The 11217-nt window shown below is 33.5% G+C and overlaps 1 pseudogene; it reads right to left on the reverse strand.

Annotated features, from left to right (window-relative positions):
* Positions 1-10143: 10143 nt before the first annotated feature.
* On the reverse strand, positions 10144-10260 carry LOC145254950 (5S ribosomal RNA; annotated as a pseudogene).
* Between the last annotated feature and the right edge of the window lie 957 nt (positions 10261-11217).

Genomic DNA, 11217 nt, shown 5'->3' on the forward strand with positions numbered 1-11217 from the left:
TACATTAGAATAGTATTTGGTATCGCTTTCGTTTTCGTGTATTAAAATAAAGAACTTTTTGCTTTGTATCGGATACTTATTACACCCATTGTATGTCCTCAGTGTAATAGGAATACTCCGTTCTCACCGCAGTTTATTATTATAGCTTGTTAAGGTTGTTTTGTTATTTGTTAGCTGAGGTATAACGATGTGCAATTCTAGGAGGTCCACCCTCCAAGTCTTTGCTTTTTTCACTCATTAATAAGATATTAGTTTATTGCCATTATTCTATTCTGACGCTCTTACTTGGGGAAATTCGATGTTTCTACCCAGATATTTTCGATAGGCCAGAGTGCTCTTCATGTAAAGCACTTGCTATCCAAAACACCTCTTTCCTGATCATGTGTCACATTTTGCGGCGTGCAATGAACAACCAAGATGGTTGCAAATGCTTGTCATAGTGAATTATGTACATCTACCCAGACATAACTGATAGAACGAGAGCATAGCCCTGGATTAAATAAATTTCCTCATTTGAAATTTCGTTAAAAGTTCGACAGGAAGATTCCGTGCTTCGGCAAGATACACCCGAATAATGTTGGAGGTTACATCGTTCGAAGGGTTATACGAATAACACTCAGGATGAGAACGGTCGTTCGAATAATCCATATAATACGAAATATTAATTATCATCTAAAAAATTCAGAAACATAGTTTTCATTTCTATCGGCAGGCACCTAAATCTTTATAGTGATTTATCATCGAAAAAAGGAACGTCTATCGATTCTAGTAAATATATACATAAAAAAGCGAACGCGTTTTACACGTGTCTTTCTTTTAATATTGTTCTAGACATAGCACAGGCTATTCACCAAGAGCTATTGCGGTGCTCTTGTTCTTATGCGGACTGCCTGGGAAGGTCATGTGTACCCCCCATAAATAAAAAACAACGGAGTATTTTTTTTTTGTCCAGCTCAGTCTAAATATGAAAAACAAAACATCAGTAGGAAGTTCTCTGGCTTATTTCCTCGTCTTCATCTATAAAGAGATAGAGGTGTAGCGATAGGGTGAGGGTGAGATAGGCAGATAAAGAAAGAAAGAGTGAAGGAACCTTGTTTCACTCCCACTTGAGAAAATTCTAAGTTGGACACAGTTGTCCAATGCGGAAGAGTAAGATGAACACTAAAGGTCTCTTTCAAAACAACAAAAAAGTGAACAAACAAACATACAAAAACAAAAATAAGGACAAAATAAAACAAAAAAAACAAAAAAACAAAGAAAAGCAAAGCAAACGTTCGCTGTCGAAGCCAAGGGTCGCGTTGTCGACAGAGACAGGTCGACAGGCAGGAGGAAGGGTAAGCAGGAGCTCCTCCCAGCAGGCAATGCGACACAGTAGGGTCCCTGGCTTTGATCTTCCCACCGACAATTGATGACGCCCGATCAGCTGCGATGGCCCCGGTAACTGACTAGGCCGGGGAATCTAAACCCAGCCCCGCTCCATACACCGCCGAGCACTTTTGAAGGCTAAGCGCTTTTTTCCGGCCCAAAGAATACATGCACCTCACACGCACGTGTCTGGTACGGCGTGTGAATATACACGTCACCGAATTTGTCCTAAGTTGGATCCTTACGCCACACATCTCTCTCTCTTCTTTCTTTCTCTCTCTCTCTCTTTCTCTCCCTCTCTCATTTTTTCTCCCTCTTTATATATATAAATATATATATATATATATATATATATATATATATATATATATATTATTATTATTATTATTATTATTATTATTATTATTATTATTATTTGGATGTAGAAATAAAGAAAGCCTCAAATATGCTTTTATTTTATAATTGCATTCAGCGATAATCTGTTAGAATACGCTAAATATAACGGTTAACGTGTAAATCACCGCGTACGGCCGATCGCATTTCGCAACCATCGTAATTAATAATTTCACTAGCAGAAACTGAGACTAACTAAACTACTACAAGCTTTTGCGTTCACTACACCGATGCCATGCAACAATGGAACGTTTCAAGCACACTGAATATTTAAAAATAATCTTACATAATATATTATACCATATTCGTTCGTCGTTGTTTGCATTTTTCTCTTAAAGCCATAAGAATCTGTTGTGTCTGAGGGGTTAGCCTAAATAGCATTGTTGCTGGTATGCATCGTGGCTCGATGGTGGCGCCCGCATACGGTAACACAGCTTTCAAATCTAGAGCAACTCGAGTCTATTAACCTTTCCCTGGCTGTTATGATATGTGTGATCGGCACTGTTACGTTTGAATATGAAAAAAACAAAACAAAAAAAAAAACAAAGAAAAAAAAATCAGTACGTATTTAGATTCTGATCTAAGTTCGGGCATCGGAATATTCCGGTATGTGTACCGGAAACTAACGAATGATAAAATCTCCATAAACTCCCAGGGGCAATTAACTACAAAACGCGGCGTTGTAACAAAATTAATTTAAAAAACATAACAATACAAAGAGACCGCCCGGCTTTTCCTTGTCATAAAATACGCATACATATTATATTTTAATTAATACAGAATTCTTATTTATTATAATCAGAAATAGCGTATATATGAAACGTAATCTTAATTTCCTAAAAAGAAAAAAAAATGAGATAATAAACGGAAATTAACTGAGACACGTGATTGCGAGCATTATATTTTTTCCTAAACAGTTCACTTCTTGTAAGTCAATATAACAAAATACTCGAGGGACACAGAAAACAAAACCCTAAAGATAGTGAGTCAAGTACCATAATCATTAGGCCAGCTTGACACTTTTTTAAAAATTGAAAATAACACAACTGGTGAAAATTATTTGTTAAGCAGGATTAATAGCTACCATGTGAGTTTAGTTGTATAAATGAACGACAGATATTTCAACAAAACTATTAATATTTTTTGTTGTTTTTTTGTTCAGTTTCAAGAAAAGTTTCAATTTTTTTTGTATATTATTGTTCCCTACAATTTTCTTTTTCAGTAAATCTAAACATACTATTCTATTTCTCTCTTTCTCCCTCTCCCCTCCTTCTCCCCTTCTTTCTCTCTCCCCTTCTCTCTCCCTTCTTTCACACGTCTGTCTCTGCCTTTTTATCTCTCGCCGCTTTCTCCCTTGTCTCTCTCTTTTTGCCTTTCTCCCTTCTATTTCTCTCTCTCTATCTCTCTCTCACTATGTATATATATATATATATATATATATATATATATATATACATATATATATATATGTATATATATACATATATATATATGTATGTATATATATATATGTATACATATATATATATATATATATATATATATATATATATATATATATATATATATATATATATATATATATTGCTTATTGCCAGTCATGGCATTTTTCTTTCCTCAAAATTTGAAAAGGTCTGGGACCTTTTTTAATTTTGTATTTTAATTGTTCTTGCCTGATGAAATCAAATATGATTGAAACGGTCTGCACATCGTAGCAAGATATGACTGTATTTACATAAAGAATAAATAAATATCTATATATCTATAAAAGTTAAAGCGTCCTTCTGTCCGTCGGTCCGTCTGTCTGTCTGTGTACAGTTCCGTACATAAGATTTGGGAAACTGTTTGTAATCCGTTTTCGGCGAGAAATTTGGCTGTTAAGGGTCAAAGTTGAACGATTCGACCTTTGAAAACTCTACCAAAATCCTCCACCAATTTTAGGTACAAAGAATTGAAATTTTAGATATAGATTCATTGGACATTGATCTAACTTAATACATTTATATGAACATACAGCAATAAATTTTAAGGGGTCAAAGTTAAAAAATAATTGACCGCTTCTACCAAATTACTCAAAGAATTTCTGGTCTAAACATTTGAAATTTTACATAAAGGTTATTCAGAGATAGCGCAAGCTTTTTAATCGGTTTGGGTCGAAAATTTGTGTTACCAATATATAAATGTATGCACGTTTGCATGTCTGCCTAAAACGTTCGACAGAGGCGACGGAGTTTTACAAGATGCGTATCGTTTTGACATTCGACCTTTCAAGCGACAAATATAAAAAAAATCGTTAAAACATTAATTTTTCACTTTCAACTGGGGACTTTTCTGCAGGGGTTCGCTTTTTTCGCCGATATTTTCGAAACTCATCCTCTACTTTCGATTGTCTATCCTATGTCCCTTCCCGTTTCGCGGTGGTCGTAACAGCAAAAACGTCACATTTTTTTCACGTTGTTTTCCCCCTTTGCGGTACGGGTTCGAGTCTGCCTTTATACTACTACTTTGTTTTTGTAACACATACACCTCCAAACACCCGAGGCAACGTCGGGCACCCATGCTCTTATATATATATATATATATATATATATATATATATATATATATATATATATATATCATGAAATCTCTCGTTGATGTTTTTTATTAGGTTCTTGCAACTTAGTCTATTATCCCCTGAGTGTGAGACGCAAATGGCATTTCATCCCCGCTAATGAATAAGTCCACAAATAGTGCAAGAGGGTGCTTTGTTACAGTATATAGCTGGGCCGGTAAACGATACTTTATTACTTGATGCGTTTTGATAATGTTTGATGCTGCATTTTTCATAATGCCATGAAAGCATATAGACCTTCATTAATTACGACCAATCACAGAAACTTTAGGGGAGCGGAGTTTATTTCAGCAGGTAGAAATTCCTTTTTAATTTGTTCTGGTATCTAAGTAATGGTCGGCCTACTGTCCGCTAACCACTGTCAAGTTTATTGTACATCAATAGTTTATGAATTATTTCTTATTGCATACACATCACACGGCCAGTCCAGCGCAGCTATGATGTCATGTGCTAGCATTCTATGTCATCAATGCCTCACATGGTGAAAAAGGTATATACAAGAAGCGTTCCAGATATAATTCCTCCTATTATTTTGTTTCGCACGAATGAATCAAAGGGATTGCAAGATGTAGCTGAACTTATACATTCGTGACCTAAAAGTTTCCTTGCTCTTTTGCAGATCTTAACCGTGTGAAATTCTTAGAAACCACCCTTGGTATGGTCTTGTGTCAGATACAGAAATTTGTTATTGACTTTCCCCATACGGAAACAATTTAACTTATTAACAGCCACAGGCGTGTGTTGCAGATTAGGAAGCCTGTTATGAAGTAGGTTGAACACCAGAAAATATTTGTTATCTATTTAACTGCCTGTCGATCTATCTATTTATCTAAGTGCATTATTAATATATCTCTCGATCTAGTTATCCATCTATTTGTGTATCTATCCATCTCTATCTAAGTGGAGAGATAAACAAGAGATGAATATGAAGGAGGTTGATAAAAACTGTCAAAGTATAATAAAATCATATCATAGACAAGTTTACCTGAAGTATCTGATAATCTGACAGAAAGTACTATATATTATGTCGTTCTAGTTAGCCGAGAAGAATAATTGGAGTTGTAATTTGGACGTTGAGTAGGACGGACGGTTAGCAGGTCGCCTTTCCCCCTTCTTTACCGGGGAAGGAGCTGACGTATCTAAGAATGGAGACCTAGAATTAACCATTTAAGCAAAGATATTCACTTTCCATTTTTCTGCGATCGACACGTCAAAAGTGAATTAAAACTATGGAAAATGCAATAAGCGTTCTTGGAAGTGAATGAATATTCATTCAAACAGGCTCCACCCTCCCCTCCAAGAACAAGAAGAATTTCAGGTTGTCCAAGATCAACGACGCCTGAAAATTTGGTGTGTCCAAAGTACATGTATGGCACACACACACACACATACACACACACACACACACACACACATGGACATTTAGACGATAATAGAATTGGAACATAAATAGAGAGCACCAATATAACTTAGGGTTCAAGTGGTGAAGAATCAACAATAGACATTTAGTGACACGTACACGCACCAAGATGAACCCTTTCTCACAAGACCATATAGCCGTATGATGCTGGCACCCATTTACACAACAAGCCGATACAGTTGATTTCAGCAAAGTTGTGAGACGATTCGTCGATTTTAGTGTGGCGACAGAGATATGTCTTACACAGTGCACTCTGGACTTTTACGACATAGGCATCAAAATAGATTGCGAAAGTCCACTGAAAATGAATTTTTAAGCACAAAATGTTGCTTGTTTTAATGGTACCTCTCCTATCTTCGTAGCTCTTCAACTTCCTTGTAGTTGAAAATAAGATGCATTATTTCTTGCACAACCATCGTATTAAGTTCTATGCTATGTCAGTTTAGAAGGTAGGTCATCGTCGCTCAGCACATAGGCGTTGAGGCGTATTAATTTCAACCTTCTCTGTCTATCACTTTTACTACATCCAAATAATACGAATTATCAATCCTTACCTCCAAAGTTCAAAAGGATCAACCGAATATTTGTCGTTTTTTCTTATTTCTGTAAAGCTATATGAGTTGTGGAAGTAAAAGTTGTGTTTTTGAAGTCATTGTAAACGATAACACTGATGTATAACGCGATGTATGGAAGCAGGTATCCGTAATAATTGCAGTGTTGTTTTATCTGGTCTGATTTAAAGTGAATTGGATGTGCTGCCTAAATTTTATATAATTAAATATTAAATTGTAATATTGGTACAAAACAAGGTTGGCTATCAGCTAATTTCGGCTTTGAAAAAAATATTTAAAAAAAGATTTCTACTGATCATACAAAAATATTAAGTCTGGCAACAACATAATGTGATTTTTAGTTACTTAGATGTGAAGAATAGATACGGAACAACGTAAAAACAATTGCCAAATTGCCTTGTTTGTATCTCGTTACGTGCATATTCGTATCTATTCATTCATACACAAACAATGCAGGCTGCGGCAGAAATATCTCTCACATTTTGACATGCGATCTTTCAAGTCGCGTTCGGGCAGTTTCGATCAGACAATCCCAAGACCAAAGTATATTTGAGAGCTGAACATGTAGGAGACTGAGCAACAGAAAGTCTCACAGCTCGAATACTGTCTGGCGTTCGAGCGCTCCGAAGCCATCCAAGTAGCTTTCGTTTTAAGTGTCGAACGTAAAACTAATATAAAACTTGACATTTTCTCTAAAATGTCTCTGAAATTTTCAACCCATAATTGTATTGATTTTCTATTTGGCACAGCCTCATGCCGTTCTAACTTGTAATGAACTCGGAAAGCTGTCTGTTTTGCTGTTACAGATTCACCATTCTTTAAAAAAAAACATTTCTAGGGTAAAATCATGATGTGCAAGAGTCCAAACCATATTGCTTGACGAGGGTTCCTGTAAAAAGTTGCAGGTTATTAACAAAACGTAAACTTTATTGACACTTGCATAGGTTCATTAGCAACATATATTTTAAAGTTTCAAATGCAGGAGGTATTTCTGCTGCTTTAAGAAATGTTAATATCCGAGTATTGAACCTATGTACATTAATTCAAATAACTGAAGGTGGAGGTAGATGACTTTATTAGGATTGCAATTAAAACAAAGTAACAGAGAATATATATTACAGAAGAGAAATAATTTGTAAAAATGTCATGTCCCTTTGATATGTAAATGCTCAAATTTGCATTTTATAATTACTTCCATTATTTCAAGTTTCATCGTAAATTTTCATATGGACTTTTCTGTGTTTTTTTATTTTTATTTTTTCTGTGATTTTCCTTCTCTTCTTCTTCTTCTTCTTCTTCCTCTTCTTCTTCTTCGTATTCTGATTATTATTATTATTATTATTATTATTATTATTATTATTATTGGCTCACAAAGAGCTTCAGCACATATCATAAAGGATCTCTTCTTGAGAACAACGTGTGCTGTTTCCTGGAAGTGGAGCGGCAAGTCTCTTCAGATTCCCAGTACGTTCTGCCTTTTTCGATAACATTAATCATTATTGCAACAGCCGCTTACCATTGGTTTCCCGTTAGCTGCGGCCATTGGTCTCCACTAGAGCTTTAGTGACAATAAGCCTATTATTATTATTATTATTATTATTATTATTATTATTATTATTATTATTATTATATACGATATAATCACGTTGAAACGCCGGATTCCGTAAGTTAAGCAATGTAGATGCCTGGTCAGAACTTCAATGGGTGACCATTTGGGAATTCTAGGTGTTGGATGTTCTATCCTCTTATTTCAGAATTGTTTTCAGTCGTTTTGGATTCTCCTTGCCAGCCAACCGATTCAGGAGAGGTTTGCACAATCCTTGACAAATAATTATACGTACAACTATCCTTACAGGAAATATTCTTTGTCTTACGAGAATGAAGAGTGCGATTCGATGCTATTTTTTTATTACACGCATCGGTAAGAGTCAACATGTTAATAAAGTCCTATTTGTAATAATGTATAAAATAAGTACTATTTGTAATGACTTGCTTTCTACTATGTTGATAAAGCGAAGTTGTTATTTTTTTTAAATCGTCAATCAGACATCATAGAACTTGAGGCATAGACGCCTCACACATCATTCCGATATAATAATTTTTCTTTCCATAATGTGCATTTATAAAACATGTTGCTATATGTTTATATACTAAGGAGTAATGATCCCAGAAAGTTGGAAGTGTCTATTTATAGGAACTGGCGATCAGAACTGACGAATAAAATGAAGCCACGTTCTACAAGCAACCATTCTGAAACCAGAATTGGTCAAAAAAAAACTTTTGGAAACTTTCAGCATTCTAGCAGATTCTTTTTTTGTATCAACACGAAAAAGATCGTTTGCCCTTTGCCTTAAAAAAGTATAAAGTTCAAGACCTATACAGAACTGTTACCCATCGAAGATTCTTTGTCTATATGACTTGTACAGAATAGCTACCAATCGAAAACTCTTCTAAAATTAAACGTGGTTTTTAATTAAAGATTCTCTCTGACAAAAAAAATGCTTACTTTGTCATTAGTGAGTGTTAGCTTTTCAGAATATTTTTAGATTGTTTCAGTTTTCCATTCTTTGTTATAATCCTTAATTATTTTGACTACCCCACAAATACAAATCGCTCCCTAATGCTTCTCTTTTTGCTTTTCGTCCAATTTAATTGACTGCTCCAAAATCTTTTTAATAGAATACGAGAACATAGTTGTCGAACGATAATAGACATTCTGCAAAATTACACCCGATGATATGCCGTTGAAAAAATAAACTGCATAAAATATAGCGTGCACCCCCCACACTCCCCACACACATAATAGTGAATGAATGACAATACTCTTCCAATTTTCTGGTTTTCAACATGTCAAAACGGTCTTCATTTCCTTTTTCCGGATTGACTGTGACTATTTTTTCTGGTGCGATACGGGGAAAAGAGATCCACAAGGTGATATAAAAATTTAGTGATTGATATTGTGCTACAGAACAGATACTGTCAAGAACGATAAATGTCAACTGAATTAAAAGAATAAATTATAAGATGGTCAACTTCATAACCTTGGGAATATAAAATTCTGCCATTTATTCACTATATATATATATATATATATATATATATATATATATATATATATATATATATATATATATGCGCATATATTAGTATATTAGCGATTAATTAGAATCAAAATTGGGAACTGGAAAATGTGTATCTATTTCCCGATGCAGAAAACGATTCCTGTAATTACTTTTTTATTGATTTATTTTTTTAAAAAACAACATCGTCCACTGATGGTAGAAACAATAATATAATAAATTTTCATAGATTATGAACTACACGCCAAACCAAAACGCACATGATGTCTCTACACACACAAGTGTACATTTACGTATGAGAAAATATATTCATATTTAATATGTGTTTTTACTGTAATCGAGAAAAAAATATAGTTTAATATTAAAATCTCTGTACAGAATCGGAAACGATTTATTTACAGGAACAGAAAATTAAGTGCGAAATCCGTGATTGTATCAGAATTGAGTAAAATATTCGAATCGTATTGTTATATATATATATATATATATATATATATATATATATATATATATATATATGAAGGCTTCCTTCAGTCTTGACAGACTATGGATACCCACTGTAAGGGTGCCTGCACGTGAAATTTGTGTGACAAGAGTTGCGCAATCTCCAACCACGCCTCTCTTGAGTCAACATTGCTGCATAATAGTGGCAAGTTGAGGTATAAGACGACTGGAAACAATGCCGAGATAAGCGGAGAGCACATACAGCGCCTAGAATTCCCAAATGGTCACCCATCTGGTATTAGCCAGGCTCAACGTTGCTTAACTTCGGTGATCTGACGACAACCGGTGTGTCAACGTGATTATGCCATATATATATATATATATATATATATATATATATATATATATATATATATATATATATATATATATATATATATATATATATATATATATATATATATATATATATATATATATATATATATATATATATATATATATATATATATATATATATATATATATATATATATATATATATATATATATATACATATACATATAACTATACAACTATACACACACAGAAAGTAAGCGTTTACGCATACTATCGAATATATATATATATATATATATATATATATATATATATATATATATATATATATATATATATATATATACATGCAACGGAAACACTTTGCTTTATGAACCTTTTCTTAAATTTTTCGATTTTCCGTGTAATCTTTTTTGTATCAAAATTAAAAATATTAACAAACGTTCCATAATTTTTTGCTGTCACAAGCGATTTCGATTCGTCCACGAATCGTCATCAGGTGTTGAAGTAAAAGTTCGAAAGGGGTGACAATAAGAATAAAAAGTGAAAACTAAAATATACAGTAAATGGTTATAAGTTAAATTATATAGAGTCGATGAAAAGTCGATTAAAAATATAGGTCGATTGAAAATTCAAGTCATAAATCAGCAGGTTCCTTGACACCGTTAGCAATATCCGTCCAATACGCACGACGCAAGACATTTTAGAACGTTACTGCTTTTCCTTAGTTTATGAGTATCTATATATATATATATATATATATATATATATATATATATATATATATATATATATATATATATATATATATTCCAGGTTAAGAGTAATCATAGATATCATAGATAAATTTAATTGATCGTGCTAATTGATCGTGTTCAATAGTACAGAGAGCGAAATATAATTTTACTTATATTCGAATAAACACTTTTAATGTCACTACACCATAACAACATTATTCCGGTCTAATAGTTATGAATAATTAACGGCCA

This window comes from Euprymna scolopes, chromosome 30 (assembly GCF_053919585.1).
Source record: "Euprymna scolopes isolate OS-2025 chromosome 30, ASM5391958v1, whole genome shotgun sequence".
NCBI classification, from domain to species: domain Eukaryota; kingdom Metazoa; phylum Mollusca; class Cephalopoda; order Sepiida; family Sepiolidae; genus Euprymna; species Euprymna scolopes.